Below are 14691 nucleotides of genomic sequence, written 5' to 3' on the forward strand. Positions count from 1 at the left end.
TCTCCCCTCAGTCTAATCAACCGAATGTCCTGATCCTAACCAAGTACCAGCGACCCCAGCACCTGGAAACTGAGAGGTTGCCATTGAGTAAGAACAAGAGCTGTGATTCGCTGCTACCACGCAAACAACCCCCCCCCCCCCCGGCCCTTCCAGCAATCTCCCAATATTTAATATCAAGCTGAGATGAGATATCAGAGAGATGCAAACAGCTGGAACACCATAATCCCAACGTGAGTCAGTACCCCCGGGAGGGGATGGGAGAAGAATTAGAAGGAAAAAGTGAATTGAAATAGGCGGGCATCTTGAGCTGTGCCAAAATCACACAAGCCAGACTCCTGGCCTGAGAATATGTTCATCGTTTGTGCCGGTTATATTTGGATGTTTTTACAGATGGTGTTTGACTCATGCAGAATGACTGTTTGATGTGTCAGTTTTATAATAAGCTAAAGAAGCACAGCTGTCCTTATTCGGCAGAGATTGTAGCACATTCACCCCGTTACTATCGTCCTCCATCGGTTGATATGAAGATGGTAACATCGAGGGAAGACTCATGTTGTGACCTGCCAGGCTGTGAATCCGCCTGTGAATCCTTCCACTGCACCCCTGTCAGTGTCTTGACCATCCAACAGAGGCCTGAGTACATCACCCAGGCTGATGCCCCAGTAACACTGCCGCGTTGCTAGAGGCCTCTTTTGGATGCGGTGTTAAACTGAGATTCCTCTGGTCTGGTGAGTGGGTATAAAAGATCCTGCAGCACCAACGTGATGAAGAGGAGCCATGTTCTGGCTGCCATTTAACCTTGATCCAACATCACTGAATGACGTGGTCACTATTGAATTGCTACTTGTGAGATCTTGCTGTGTACAAATTGGCCCCGTCTATTTCCGACACGACAACAGCGACCGCGCTCAAAAATAAAGTGTTTCATTGACTGTAAAACATTCCCAGGTCACCAAAGGGTCTGTATCGTTGCAGTCCTTTTAATTCCTTAGCCCACGTTATTCTCCAAGGGCGAGACGATGACAACGTAGCCCATGGGTCGATAAAGAATGGGGGAATTAACATCGCAGAGAAAGCACTTCACAACAGAGTAACGGTGGGCGTGATCCTGCATTCCCAGAGTGCGCAGGGAGCACAGTCATAGAATCATAGAATTTACAGTGCAGAAGGAGGCCATTCGGCCCATCGAGCCTGCACCGACTCTTCGAAAGAGCACCCTACCCAAGCCCACACTCCCACCCTATCCCCATAACCCAGTAACCCCACCCAACACTAAGGGAAACATTTTGGACGCTAAGGGCAATTTAGCATGGCCAATCCACCTAACCTGCACATCTTTGGACTGTGGGAGGAAACCGGAGCACCCGGAGGAAACCCACGCAGACAGGTGGAGAACATGCAGACTCCACACAGACAGTGACCCAGCCGGGAATCGAACCTGGGACCCTGGAGTTGTGAAGCAATTGTGTTATATATGTGATTGAGCATTATCTATAACTCAAAATGAAATATTTGGTGTGTATTGAGTGTATTTAATCTTATTCATGGGGTCATGATTCGTGAACAATCCTGATTTCAATCTTGCGACTCACTGAGGTGAAGGAGGGTCACTCGTACGGCCCACTCACTGGCCTAGGTTGCCCACCACTGGTCTAAACCATGCCATTTGGCCATGCAATGCATCGCAGATGATGCAACGATGCATAGGTACCTCCAGTACGGACCATTACACAGTGGTCAGACATGGCCACACTGCTGGGTACATGGTTTCCACCCCTCACACCAGGGGGCGCCGAGGACAATTGTGATGCCCCAGGCCACAGCCTAACTCAGCACCGGTAGAGATTGGACAAAGGGCCTGATAGGGGGGGGGCGGGATTCTCCGGTGCGGCCCCCGCACGTGTTTCCCGGTGGAATGCCGTTCGCTGGCGTCGGGATCCTATCTTCCCGGCGATTGTCAAGGGGGTTTCCCCACCGGAGCCACCCCAGGCCGCCGGGAAAGCTGGGCTCCCGGCGGGAAAATTGAATCGCGGGGACCCGGCCTGGTTCCGGATGTCCACCTGTTCAACTGCCTCGAGCAGCTGAGCTTGTGAGAAAGCCATTGGGAAGAATGTGACTGGATGGAGAAGTGAAGTATGCATGCGGGGGCGGGGGTGGGGTGGGGCGAGGGTGGGGAGGGGCCGTTCGGAATGGGCCACGGGAAAGGTAAGTTGTTCCCAGGAATTACTGAGTCAAACATGATTCACCCAGGTAGGTGAGTCAACTTCCCTTGAAACTGGTGAGTTTGAATCGGTCTCGACAACAGCTGTACTCTGCGGCATCGTTTCGCTTGAATTGCGTGGTAATTAGGTAATCCCATAAACCCAAGAGGCTCATTTTAACACCTCTGTGCAGGCCGCATGAAGCAGCTTGTCCCCCAGTGGCTGAGCCAGCCATTCCTGCATCTCAGAGCAGCCAGTTAGCCGTGCCCCTTGGCAGCTTTGTGTTTGGTATCAGGCAGCCTGGCTCTCTATAAACTACTAGCCGGGTGCTGGGGCTGCTGGGAAGGGATCGTACGGCGTCAACGTTCGAGAGGGGCAAGTGGCCAAGCTATGGAAAAGCTTTCCCCGGGAGATGGGGGAAGCGGGTGGTATAGGTTCATTTCAATGTCAATTGGACGTGTTCCTTGCAGGAAATATGAAAATATTTTGGGATGCGAGCAATTGAACGTGAGCAATTTGAGACATAGGGGCTGGAATTCTCCAACCGTTGCGATTCAGTTTTCCCGGTGGTGTGGGGGTCGCTCCGATGGGAATTCCCACGGACCAGCGGCAGGAGCAGAGGATCCCGCCCGCAGGCGAACGGCGCGCGGCCGAGAAACACGCAGAATGGGGGTCCGGAGAATCCAGCCCTTGATATGGGGAGAGGAACTTGCTCAGAGAGGAGGAGCTTCCCAAATCTCTGTGCCTCAGGAAATTACCCTCACTTCATGTCTGAGTCTATTGTAGACTCATTGATGGGTGTTAATCAGTGTGATTGGTCAATAGCTCCATTAGCATTGCATCATGTGACCAGCTGGATGGCAGAAGGAAGCCTGGATGGAATCCAGTCCTTTGTCATCCAGCTAATTCGATGCCTAATAAGCTGGTGTAATATTTGTCCAACATGGATGGATTGGATTTGTTTATTGTCACAGAGGTACAGTGAAAAGTATTTTTCTGCGAGCAGCTCAAACAGATCATTTAGTACACGGGGCAGCACGGTAGCATTGTGGATAGCACAATTGCTTCACAGCTCCAGGGTCCCAGGTTCGATTCCGGCTTGGGTCACTGTCTGTGTGGAGTCTGCACATCCTCCCCGTGTCTGCGTGGGTTTCCTCCGGGTGCTCCGGTTTCCTCCCACAGTCCAAAGATGTGCGGGTTAGGTGGATTGGCCATGATAAATTGCCCTTAGTGTCCAAAATTACCCTTAGTGTTGGGTGGGGTTACTGGGTTATGGGGATAGGGTGGAGGTGTTGACCTTGGGTAGGGTGCTCTTTCCAAGAGCTGGTGCAGACTCGATGGGCCGAATGGCCTCCTTCTGCACTGTAAATTCTATGATAATCTGTGAAAAGAAAAGAAAAAGAAAATACATAATAGGGCAACATAACCCCTTTTCCCAAACAACATCCAATATTAAGTAACTATGAGCTAAACCCAGCAAATATTTACCGCACCCAGGTTAAGGCACGGTGGGGCAGCATGGTGGCACAGTGGTTAGCACTTGCTGCCTCACAGCACCAGGGACACGGGTCCGATTCCGGCCTTGGCGACTGTCTGTGTGGAGTTTGCACTTTCTCCCCGTGTGTGCGTGGGTTTCCTCCGGCTGCTCCAGTTTCCTCCCACAGTCCAAACATGTACGGGTTAGGTGGATTGGTCATGCTATATTGCCCCTTAGAGTCCAAAAGGTTAGGTGGGGTTATGGGGATAGGGTGGAGGTGTGGGTCTACGTAGGGACTCTTTCCAAGGGTCGGTGCAGACTCGATGGGCCGAAGGACCCCCCCCCCCTTCTGCACTGTAATGATTCTAAGGCGACCACATCTGGAAGGGTTGACACTGCCTGGGGTCGGGCCTGGGGAGGGGGCCTTGCCAGGGAGAGGGGGGTGGGCTTCCCCCAGGGGCTTCGCCAAGGTTGGGGGGGGGGGTCACAAAAATGGGAGGGGGGCCTGAAAGGGAGGGGGCGGGGGCAGCCGGTCAATATGGTGCCCTGATCTGTGAGGAACCTTGAACCTTGCCAGGAGAAAATCCCTCTAAGTATGGCCTTGGCAGAATCTCCCCAAGGCCAAGGGAAACGGCAAAGTGCTATTGAATAGCGGGGCCTTCCTCGCACTAAATGTGCTGTTGAGCAGACTTTAACTCAAGTCCACTGAATCGCGCCCGATATCTGCTTTATTTCTTACGTTAGCTGACTCCCCCCCCTCCCCCCCCTCCCCTCCCCCCCTCCCCTCCCCCCCCCCTCCCCCCCCTCCCCTCCCCCCCCCCCCCCCCCCCTCCCCCCCCTCCCCTCTGCAACCTCGGGGCCAACTGGAAGATTTCCAAACAGCGTTTCCAGCTCTCCCTCGAAGCCACGGACAAGGAGGGCGCCTCGGACACCAGAAAGATTGCTCTTCTCCTCTCCACGGCCGGGGACCATGCCATCCACATTTTCAACTCTCTCACCTTCGCAGATGATGAAGACAAGACAAAGTTCAAGACGATCCTCCTCAAGTTTGACACTCACTGCAGCGTAGAGGTGAATGAAAGTTTCGAACACTACGTGTTCCAGCATCGTTTGCAGGTAAGGATGAACCTTTCCAATCCTTTCTCACGCACCTCCGCGTCCTTGCGCAATCTTGCAGCTACGGGCCCACCTCCGACTCCATGATACGCGACCAGATCGTTTTCGGTGTTCAGTCGGACCCCCTACAACAGCAGCTCCTCAAAGTAAAGCAGCTCACCCTAGCGACCGCCATCGAGACCTGTGTCTTACATGAAAACGCCACGAGTCAGTATTCCCACATCCAAGCGGCTGAAACGGCGTGGCAAGGTCCCCACGGGGCGGAACGGGTCCAAGTGATTGAGCACCTCCAGGGCCTCAGCCTGAATGAGGGCGGCCATTTCGCGCGCTTTTCGCGGACTCCCGCGCTTGTGCGCACCAAACGAGGGGACGGCGATGTTGAGGAATGTAATGAGCAGGCGCACACCACGCACGACCACACCGCGCATGCGCGGTGGCGCAGTGAACGTGCTGACGTCACGACGTGCGGCAACTGTGGCTCTGCCCATTTAAAGCGGCAATGCCCCACAAAATCTCGACAATGCCTACGATGTGGCAGACTTGGCCACTATGCTGCCTGCTGTCGAGCAGCTCAGCCTGCCAACTCCCATCGCTTCAGCCAGCCTCGCAGGAATGTTCGGGCAATTCAACCCACGGTCACCGAGTCCGATGCGGACCTCCCACACAGCAGTGACACCGAGGACCCGAAGGCGCCTTTTCGAGTCGGTGTGGTAACGAAAAACAGGCTGTCCCCGAAGCAAAGACACCAGCCGCTGTCGGTATACAGCATCGATCCAGACGATGAGTGGTGTGCCACCCTGACGGTCAACCGGTCCCAAATACGATTCCGCCTGGACACTGGTGCCTCCGCCAATCTCATGGCGTGGTCTGATTTCCAAGGCCTTCGTGTCAAACCAGCCATCCTTCCATCGGCCTGCCAGCTATTGGACTACAATGGCAACATCATTCCTGCTACCGGCTCGTGCCAACTTGAAGTGACGCACAAGTCACGGAAAGCCATCATTCAAAGAGTTCACTCTCTCACTCCTGATGACACGTCTGCCTTCCAGGACGCTGACTTCAGGGCGCAACCCGACGCCATCACCGACCAGCACCGCAACGTCTTCGAAGGCATGGGCACGCTCCCATATACTTACAAGATCCTACTCAAACAGAACGCCACACCTGTGGTGCATGCACCTCGCAGAGTCCCAGCCCCCCTCAAGGACCACCTCAAGCAGCAGCTGCAGGACCTCCAAGACCAAGGAGTGACCTCCAGAGTTACGGAACCAACCAACTGGGTCAATTCCATGGTGTGCGTAAAAAAAGCCTTCCGGCGAGCTGAGAATCTGCATTGATCCCAAGGATCTGAATCGCAATATCATGAAGGAGCATTATCCAATTCCCAAGCGCGAAGAGATCACATGCAAGATGGCTCGAGCCAAGCTCTTCACCAAACTTGACGCCTCGAAAGGATTCTGGCAAATCCAGCTCGACAAATCCAGCAGGAAACTTTGGCAGATACTGTTACAACAGGATGCCGTTTGGGATCATATCGGCTTCAGAAGTGTTCCACAGGATCATGGAACAAATGATGGAAGGCATTGAAGGTGTTCGTGTCTATGTCGACGACATAATCATTTGGTCCACCACCCCGCAGGAGCATGTCAGTCGCCTCCAGCGCGTGTTCAAACGCATACGGGAGCAGGGCCTACGCCTTAACAGAGCCAAATGCTCCTTCGGTCAGACGGAACTCAAGTGCCTCGGGGACCACATCTCCCAGTTGGGTGTGCGGCCGGATGCGGACAAGGTAGCTGCTATCACAGCCATGAAAACGGCAGAGGACAAGAAAGCGGTCCTCCAATTTCTGGGCATGGTCAACTTCCTAGGGAAGTTCATCCCTAACGTCACCTCTCATACCATGGCTCTCAGGAACCTGGGGCGAAATTCTTCCCCAACGGCGCCAATCAGACGGGCATCACGCCGGCCCAAAGGTGCGTAATGCTCCGCATCTTTGGGGGCCGAGCCCCAACATTGAGGGGCTAGGCCGGCGCCGGAGGGATTTCCGCCCCGCCAGCTGGCGGAAATGGCGTTTGTTGCCCCGCCAGCTGGCGCGGAAATGCGGCGGCCGACAGTTTCCCGCGCATGCGCAGTGGGGAGAGTCTCTTCCGCCTCCGCCATGGTGGAGGCCGTGGCGGAGGCGGAAGGGAAAGAGTGCCCCCACGGCACAGGCCCGCCCGCGGATCGGTGGGCCCCGATCACGGGCCAGGCCACCGTGGGGGCACCCCCCGGGGTCAGATCGCCCCGCACCCCCCCCAGGACCCTGGAGCCCGCCCACGCCGCCTGGTCCCGCCAGTAAATACCAGCTTTGATTTACGCTGGCGGGACAGGCAATTTCTGGGCGGGACTTCGGCCCATCCGGGCCGGAGAATTGAGCGGCCAACCGGCGCGGCCCGATTCCCGCCCCGCCTAATCTCCGGTACCAGAGACTTATGCGGGGGCGTGGGCGGGATTCACGGCGGCCAACGGCCATTCTCCGACCCGGCGGAGGGTCGGAGAATGACGCCCCAGGTCAGGAAGACGACAGACTTCCAATGGCTTCCTGCCCATGAGTGCGAATGGAGAGAACTCAAAACCAAACTCACCACGGCCCCGGTCTTAGCCTTTTTTGATCCAGCGAAAGAGACACAAATTTTGACCGATGCCAGCCAATCTAGCATTGTGGCAGTGCTCCTGCAACGCAATGAGGCCTCATCATGGGCCCCGTTGCTTATGTGTCACGCGCCATGACCCCCAAGGAACAGCGCTACGCGCAGATAGAAAAGGAGTGCCTGGGCCTGTTGACCGGTGTCGTCAAGTTTCATGATTATGTGTACGGCCTTCCCCAATTCACCGTCGAGACCGACCATCGCCCGTTGGTTAATATAATACAGAAAGACTTGAACGACATGATGTCTCGCCTCCAGCGTATTCTTCTCAAGGTCCGGCGATACGACTTCCAGCTGGTATACACCCCAGGCATGGACCTCATCATTGCTGACCCTCCCTCCAGGGCAGTCAACACTCCGTGTGACCCAGCGGGATTCGTCTGCCAGGTTGACGCCCATGTGGCCTTCGTAGCCTCCAATCTACTGGCCACGGATGAACGCCTCATCCAAATTCGCCGCGAGACTGCGGCTGACCCCCTGCTACAGCGTGTCATGCGCCACCTAACAGACGGGTGGCTCAAGGGCCAATGTCCGCAGTTCTACAACATCAGAGATGATCTGGCGGTAGTCGATGGTGTTCTCCTGAAACTGGACCACATCGTGATCCCGCACAGCATGCGCCAGCTCGTCTTGGAACAGCTACACGAGGGCCATCTTGGCGTGGAAAAGTGCCGCCGACGGGCCCGAGAGGCAGTGTACTGGCCCGGCATCAGTGACGACATCGCCAACACAATGCTCAACTGCCCCACTTGTCAGCGCTTCCAGCCGGTCCAACCACGTGAGACCCTACAGCCCATGAGTTGGTCATGTCCCCTTGGTCCAAGGTCGGCATTGACCTGTTCCATGCGCTGGGCAGGGACTTTGTCCTGAATGTAGACTACTTTTCAAACTACCCGGAGGTTAGTTTGCATGACATCACATCGTCTGCAGCCAACCGTGCCTGTAAGGACACCTTTGCTCGACACGGCATCCCACTCACTGTGATGTCGGACAATGGCCCCTGCTTCGCAAGCCAAGAATGGTCCAACTTTGCCAGGAGGTACAACTTTGTGCATGTGACATCCAGTCCCCTGTACCCCCAATCCAACGGCAAAGCGGAGAAGGGCATCCACATAGTCAAACGGCTCCTCTGCAAGGCTGCCGATGCTGGGTCCGACGTCTACCTCACCCTGCTGACCTATCGCTCGGCCCCACTGTCCACTGGCTTGTCGCCAGCCCAGCTGCTCATGGGTCGCACCCTGTGGACGACGGTGCCGTCCATTCATGTCCCAGACCTCAAACACGTTCCGGTCCTTCAACAAATGCAACTGTCTCGTGCACAGCACAAGGCGGCTCATGACTCCCATGCAGCTGATCTCCCTGCTCTGGCTCCAGATGACAACGTCCGTATCCATCTTCCGGATGGTGGCTGGTCTGCAACTGCTGTGGTTCTTCGTCAGGTGTCTCCCGGCTCGTTCCTGGTTCGTCTACCGGATGGCTCCATTCTGCGCCGCAATCGATGTGCCCTTCGTCTCGTTCCGCGCTCGCTATGTGATCTTCCACCATTGCCACGCCCTCCCGTTGACCCTGACCTGGACTATGCAGAGATCCCGGTCACTCTGCATCCTCCTCACTCTGACGCAGTCCAGCCGCTCCTCAGCCGGCGGCTCCCGACCCACCCTTGAGGCGGTCAACCAGAATTCGTCACCCACCTCAGAGACTTAATTTGTGAACATTGTGGACTTGTGGACTTTCTGATTTGTTCTGTTCTTCCATGTAATCGTTCAAGTGGTTTGTATATAGTGTTCATCTCGTTATTCTTGTGACACACTGTTTTGCTGCACCAGGCACCTTCCCATGTAAATAGCTTAGTTTTTATGTACATAGTCCTGTAAATATTTCACACACACGTAGTCAGAAACATTCACCATACACTATTTATTGTCACGCAGGCACATTTTTTATAAAAGGAGTGATGTCATAATATACACCAGTATATCATGGTGCAGCCACACACTGATGGACACACAGTGGGACCAATCAACATACACAACACCGCAGCCAATCACCAGTGAGAGCACACGCACTATAAAGACAGGGGGCATCAGAGTTCCCGCTCATTCGAGTTGCAGCTAGCTAGGTGGACAGAGCTCACAGCCTGCAACACAGACATTCACCATGTGCTCTATCGGAATTAGTTTTCCTAATCCTTTCAGTGATTAGCACTGCTGTCTCAAGGCACCGAGGACCTGGGTTCAATCCTGGTCACTGTCCGTATGGAGTTTGCACATTCTCCCCGTGTCTGCATGGGTCTCACTCCAACACAAATAAAAGTTGTGCATGGTAGGTGGATTGGCCATGCTAAATTGCCCTATAATTGGAAAAAAAAGATTGGGTACTCTAAATTTATATTTTAAAGAAAGTCTATCCAGACTGTTTTGTTACACTTAAAATCTTTTGCCTGTAGACCTCCGGTACTAAGTCATAAGCGCTCATTATAACTTTCTTCCCTGACGGGGTATCCTCCCAAAATCGGATTCCCGGTGTCCTCAGCAGTCACCCTTTGCCCATTAACATCCATGGTTAGTCTGGGAAACCTATCTCTGCCGGGTTAAACTTGTTGCTTTGGAGGATACTTGTACCACTGAGATGCTTTGGCTCTGGAAGACCATGTCAGCAGTCAGCTTGCAAATGACTTGCCCCGACAGACTCAGTTAAGTGCCTAAAAAGTACTGAAAAAATTCAGGATTGACTGGCATTGTCACTGAGGCTCATCTACTCTCACATAAATAATATTTACTGTCAGGCACTTTTTCTCCTGTAAAACTCCACGCATTTCCGTTCCTTGGCAATATTAGTCTTTAGGGCTTAATGAGGTAAACGACGAGGATTGTTAAACATTTAGTTCAAACAGTCTAACCACTGAGATGGCCAAAGGCACAACATTCGGGGCACAAGTGTTTAATTTCAATTGCTTTGCCAAAATGAAAAAATCCTCAGTCATAAATTACAAAAATGGCCAAAGTCTACATCTTCTTATTTGCTCAGTGGTAGCACTCTTCCCCTCTGGGTCAGGAGGAGTTTGGTACTAATCCCACTCTAGGAAATTGAGCACATAATCCAGGTTGACATTCCAGTGTAGCGTTGAAGCAGCGTTGGACGGTCAGAGATACCATCTTTTGGGTGGCAGGGAAGGGAGTCGAGCGTTGTGGACGCCAAGGTGACGAAGTGCAGTTGAGACAGAACAGGGTCAGCCGTGGCCTAATGAATGGTGGAGCAGGCTCAGAGGGCCGAATGGTCCACTGCTGCTCTTAAATCCTCTGAAGCTCCGTCTGCCCTCTCAGACAGGATGCCAGTTGAAGATATTCCTGGAAAACCTTTATTCCCCAGTCAACATCACTAAAAAAACATTGCAGTTTGTGGAACTGTGTTGTCCCCAAATTGGTTGCTGCAATTCCTCCATTGCAACAATAGCTACACTTCAAATGGTTTTCCGCTGGTTTTGAAGCTCACCAGGACACGCTGAGGTTGTGAAAGGTTTTCGTTTTTTAATAAAAGTGTTTGAATGTGGCAATTCTTAACCCCCAGGAAAGGTGAGTTGGACTATGTAATGTGCATCCATTAACTTCACCCATGGGGCTGAAGAACTGCAGTAGCGATGGCCGGGAAGATAAGAAATAAACAATTCTGTTTGAACTCCCACTGCCCTCCTCATCATTCCTTGTCTTTGTCTCCCGAAGGTGCTGGCTCTTGCCTAGGAGGCATGGTAGCTCAGTGGTTAGCACTGTGGCTTCACAGTGACAGGGACCTGGGTTTGATTCCTGGCTTGGGTCACTGTTAATCAAGAATCTACCCAGCTCTGCCTTAAAAATATTCAAAGATTCTACTTCCCCTGCCTTCTGGGGAAGACAATTCCAAAGACTCACAAATCTCTGAGAAAAATTGGGGCAGCACGGTAGCACTGTGGTTAGCACTGTTGCTTCACAGCTCCAGGGTCCCAGGTTCGATTCCCAGCTTGGGTCACTGTCTGTGCGGAGTCTGCACGTTCTCCCCGTGTCTGCGTGGGCTTCCTCCGGGTGCTCCGGTTTCCTCCCACAAGTCCCGAAAGATGTGCTGTTAGGTGAATTGGACATTTTGAATTCTCCCTCAGTGTCCCCCAACAGGCGCCGGAGTGTGGCGACTAGGGGATTTTCACAGTAACTTCATTGCAGCGTTAATGTAAGCCTACTTGTGACAATAATAAAGATTGTTATTATTATAAGTTACAGTTCTACAGGTACTGGCTGTAGCCATCTAAGATGGCCACCTGCAAAGGACCATGGGAATTATGGCCAACCCAGGACTCAGACAGATACAGAGCTTATGTGTATCCGAAACGCAGGTAACCAAGCCTGATCGAAACCCGTGCTCGTTTACATTTCAATGGCCCATTTTCCCAGGACAATAGAACTCCAATCAAGAAACCGGTATAGCCACAGACTGATCAGCGCCACTCCCTTTACTCAGAGAGCCCAACTGCCAAGGTCAATGACCACTAAGGACCCACCCAGCTACCAAGGCCTATATTGGTCGAAATCGAAGACAGTGATCAGAGCCCTGTTGAACTATTGGGTCCAAGGTTAAGGACCGCCCCAAAGAGCGCAAAATCCCAGAGGGATAAAAGAGAGCACATCATGTGTTCTGTCTCTTTTGGATCCGGCCTGTGCCAGCCAACTGTAGCAGGAATAGCCAGCCAAGTTCAAGACCAACGATCGCTACCTGACGGATGAGCCCAGCAGAGACAGAGCCACTTTCTTCAAACCAGCCGAGTGAAATCCAGATAAAGGCCTTATCCATTTACACAGTGCCGGTCGCCCTGAAGTTAAGTATAAGTTATCGTAGCTCATAGATGTAGTTTAACTCTCAGTGGATATTGTGTTTGCATGTCGAGGTAACTCTTGTGTATGTAAATAAACCATCTTTTGAACTAACTAACTGGTTGTGTGGTCATTTGATCGATATAAGGGAAGGCTTGTGGTTCACCAACATTATCATTAATACTAGCAACAGTATTGGTGACGCTGTTGGGATCGAAATCGAGCGACATGGCCGTCTATAGTTTAATTTTCTGCGAGGAATCATGTCTGGCAGAGGTCAGAGAGGGTGCAAAGTTCCTTGTGGAAGCATTGAGGGCATCACCAAACCTTCACGCCACTGCAGGGTCAAGAGGATCTTGGGTCTGACTTAGAAAGAGACCTGCTGGGGCTGAAGATTTTCCTGGAGAAGGTGATCAGAGATGCAGTAACCCAGAATGAGCTATGCCGGACAGTCACTGCCGGGGGTGAGTTGTACACTCCGAAAGGGCCGGGAAAACAGTCCATTTATAAAGACGACCCTCACCACATCTGGCAAGATCCTGTTGTCAATTTTCACATATGCAGCTGGACAGCGGCTGGTAAAAGGGTGAGGAGAAAGTGGTATCGGAACCACGCCAATCTCATCACCGCTTGATCAGTCGGCCAAATAGGTGCAACTTGCAACAAGGTTCGGTGAATGTTGAGCAGGGATATAGCGCTGTGGTTTGTGTTCGTCACTTCTTTGTGTAGGATGCTAATTGTCACATCCTGGGACCTTGACACACACTGGGATTCAAACCTGGGGCGTGAATAGAAAGTAAATCAATTAAATATTTACTCGATCGTTAATAAGAGCACTCATAGGGTGGTGCAGTGGTTAGCGCTGCTGCCTCATGGCGCCGAGGTCCCAGGTTCGATCCCGGCTCTGGGTGTAGTCCGTGTGGAGTTTGCACATTCTCCCCGTGTTTACGTGGGTTGAGCCCCCACAACCCAAAAGACGTGTAGGGTAGGTGGATTGGCCTCGCTAAATTGCCCCTTAATTGGAAAAAATGAATTGGGAACTCAAAATTTTTTTTTTTTTAAAAGAAATAAGTAAGGGCACTCATGTAAAAAATTAGCACAGCTAAAATATCTTTCTGCAAATTAATTAACTATTTTTAACTTTCAGAAACTTGCTAAACTGATCACGTTTTTGTAAGATTGGGTTAGTTTTTGAAAACCTATGAGTCACTTGTTTTTAGAGTTTAAAACTTTTGTGCAACTAAATTTGCAAATTAAACCACGTTTATTTTTTTATTAAATGAATTGCAATTTTATAATTTTTTTTAAAAACCTTACTGCAGCAGATACATAGACACTAACCAGGTGTTTAACCATTACTGTACCAGATACATATACTACAGAATTTATATGAAATGCCCACTGGGCTAGATTTGAGGATAAACTTTTTCGCCCAGAGGGGGGGGCGGGGGAGTCTGGCGCCCATTGCCTGAAAGGGGAACCCTCACAACGTTTATGAAGCATTTAGACGAGCACTGGAAACGCCGCGGCTACGGCGGATGGACGAAGCGCTGGAAAGCGGGCTGAGATAGGTGGGGGCTCGATGGCCGGCGCACGTACGACGGGCTGAAGGGCCACTTCCTGTGCTTTAAAAGCCCACCGCTCCGTGCGGATTAAACGATGGATGCTTGCACCGCGCTCAAATTTTATCCTTCAATGCAATGAGTGCAAAAAATGGTTTTGGGGGTGGGGGGGGGGGGGGGGAATGTGGGCTGATCAGAGCAATTTTGGGGGAATTAAACGTTTGAGAGAGGGGAAAAAAATAGTGTTTCCGCCCGGGGTCGAACCGGGGACCTTTCGCGTGTGAGGCGAACGTGATAACCACTACACTACGGAAACCTGCCTGTCATCAGCAGCGGAAATACCGCCTTTCAAGCTGGAGAGGGAGCTGCACATGCTCAGCCTCGCCGCCATTTTGTTCTAGCGGTCAGTCCGCCGGCGATGGGGCGGGAGGGGAGAACGGGAGGGCGGAGCAATCCCAAATCCACCCCGCTGCCCGCCCGGTGCGGTCACAAGGTCCCCCCCCCCCCCGGACTGAGGTAAAGGCCCGTTTGAAATGAACTCGGAATGAATCCCCCTTTTATTGACGCCGAGCCGCCGCTGTGGAATGGGTTGGACGGGACGCTATTGTCCGTTAGCCGCGCACCCTTTTTGTTTTTAAATCTGATTTTTAGTGAAAAGAGAGGGGGGGGGGCTTCATCCGGCCCCGCCCCCCGGCCTGACTGACAGTGCTCTCGGCCAATCGGACGCTCGGGACGTTTGACGACCAATAGAGAAAGGGGAGGTGGGCGGATCCGCCGCCCCCCCTCCCGCGCACGCGCGCGAGCGAGCCAGCT

At 52.5% G+C, this 14691-nt stretch overlaps 1 non-coding gene across 1 annotated transcript; it reads right to left on the reverse strand.

Moving 5' to 3' along the window:
• Nucleotides 1-14121: 14121 nt before the first annotated feature.
• On the reverse strand, nucleotides 14122-14194 carry trnav-cac (transfer RNA valine (anticodon CAC)). Its single transcript has one exon. It is a non-coding gene; the product is annotated as a tRNA-Val (tRNA).
• Between the last annotated feature and the right edge of the window lie 497 nt (nucleotides 14195-14691).

Source organism: Scyliorhinus torazame, chromosome 30 (genome assembly GCF_047496885.1).
Source record: "Scyliorhinus torazame isolate Kashiwa2021f chromosome 30, sScyTor2.1, whole genome shotgun sequence".
In the NCBI taxonomy this organism is placed as follows: Eukaryota; Metazoa; Chordata; class Chondrichthyes; order Carcharhiniformes; family Scyliorhinidae; genus Scyliorhinus; species Scyliorhinus torazame.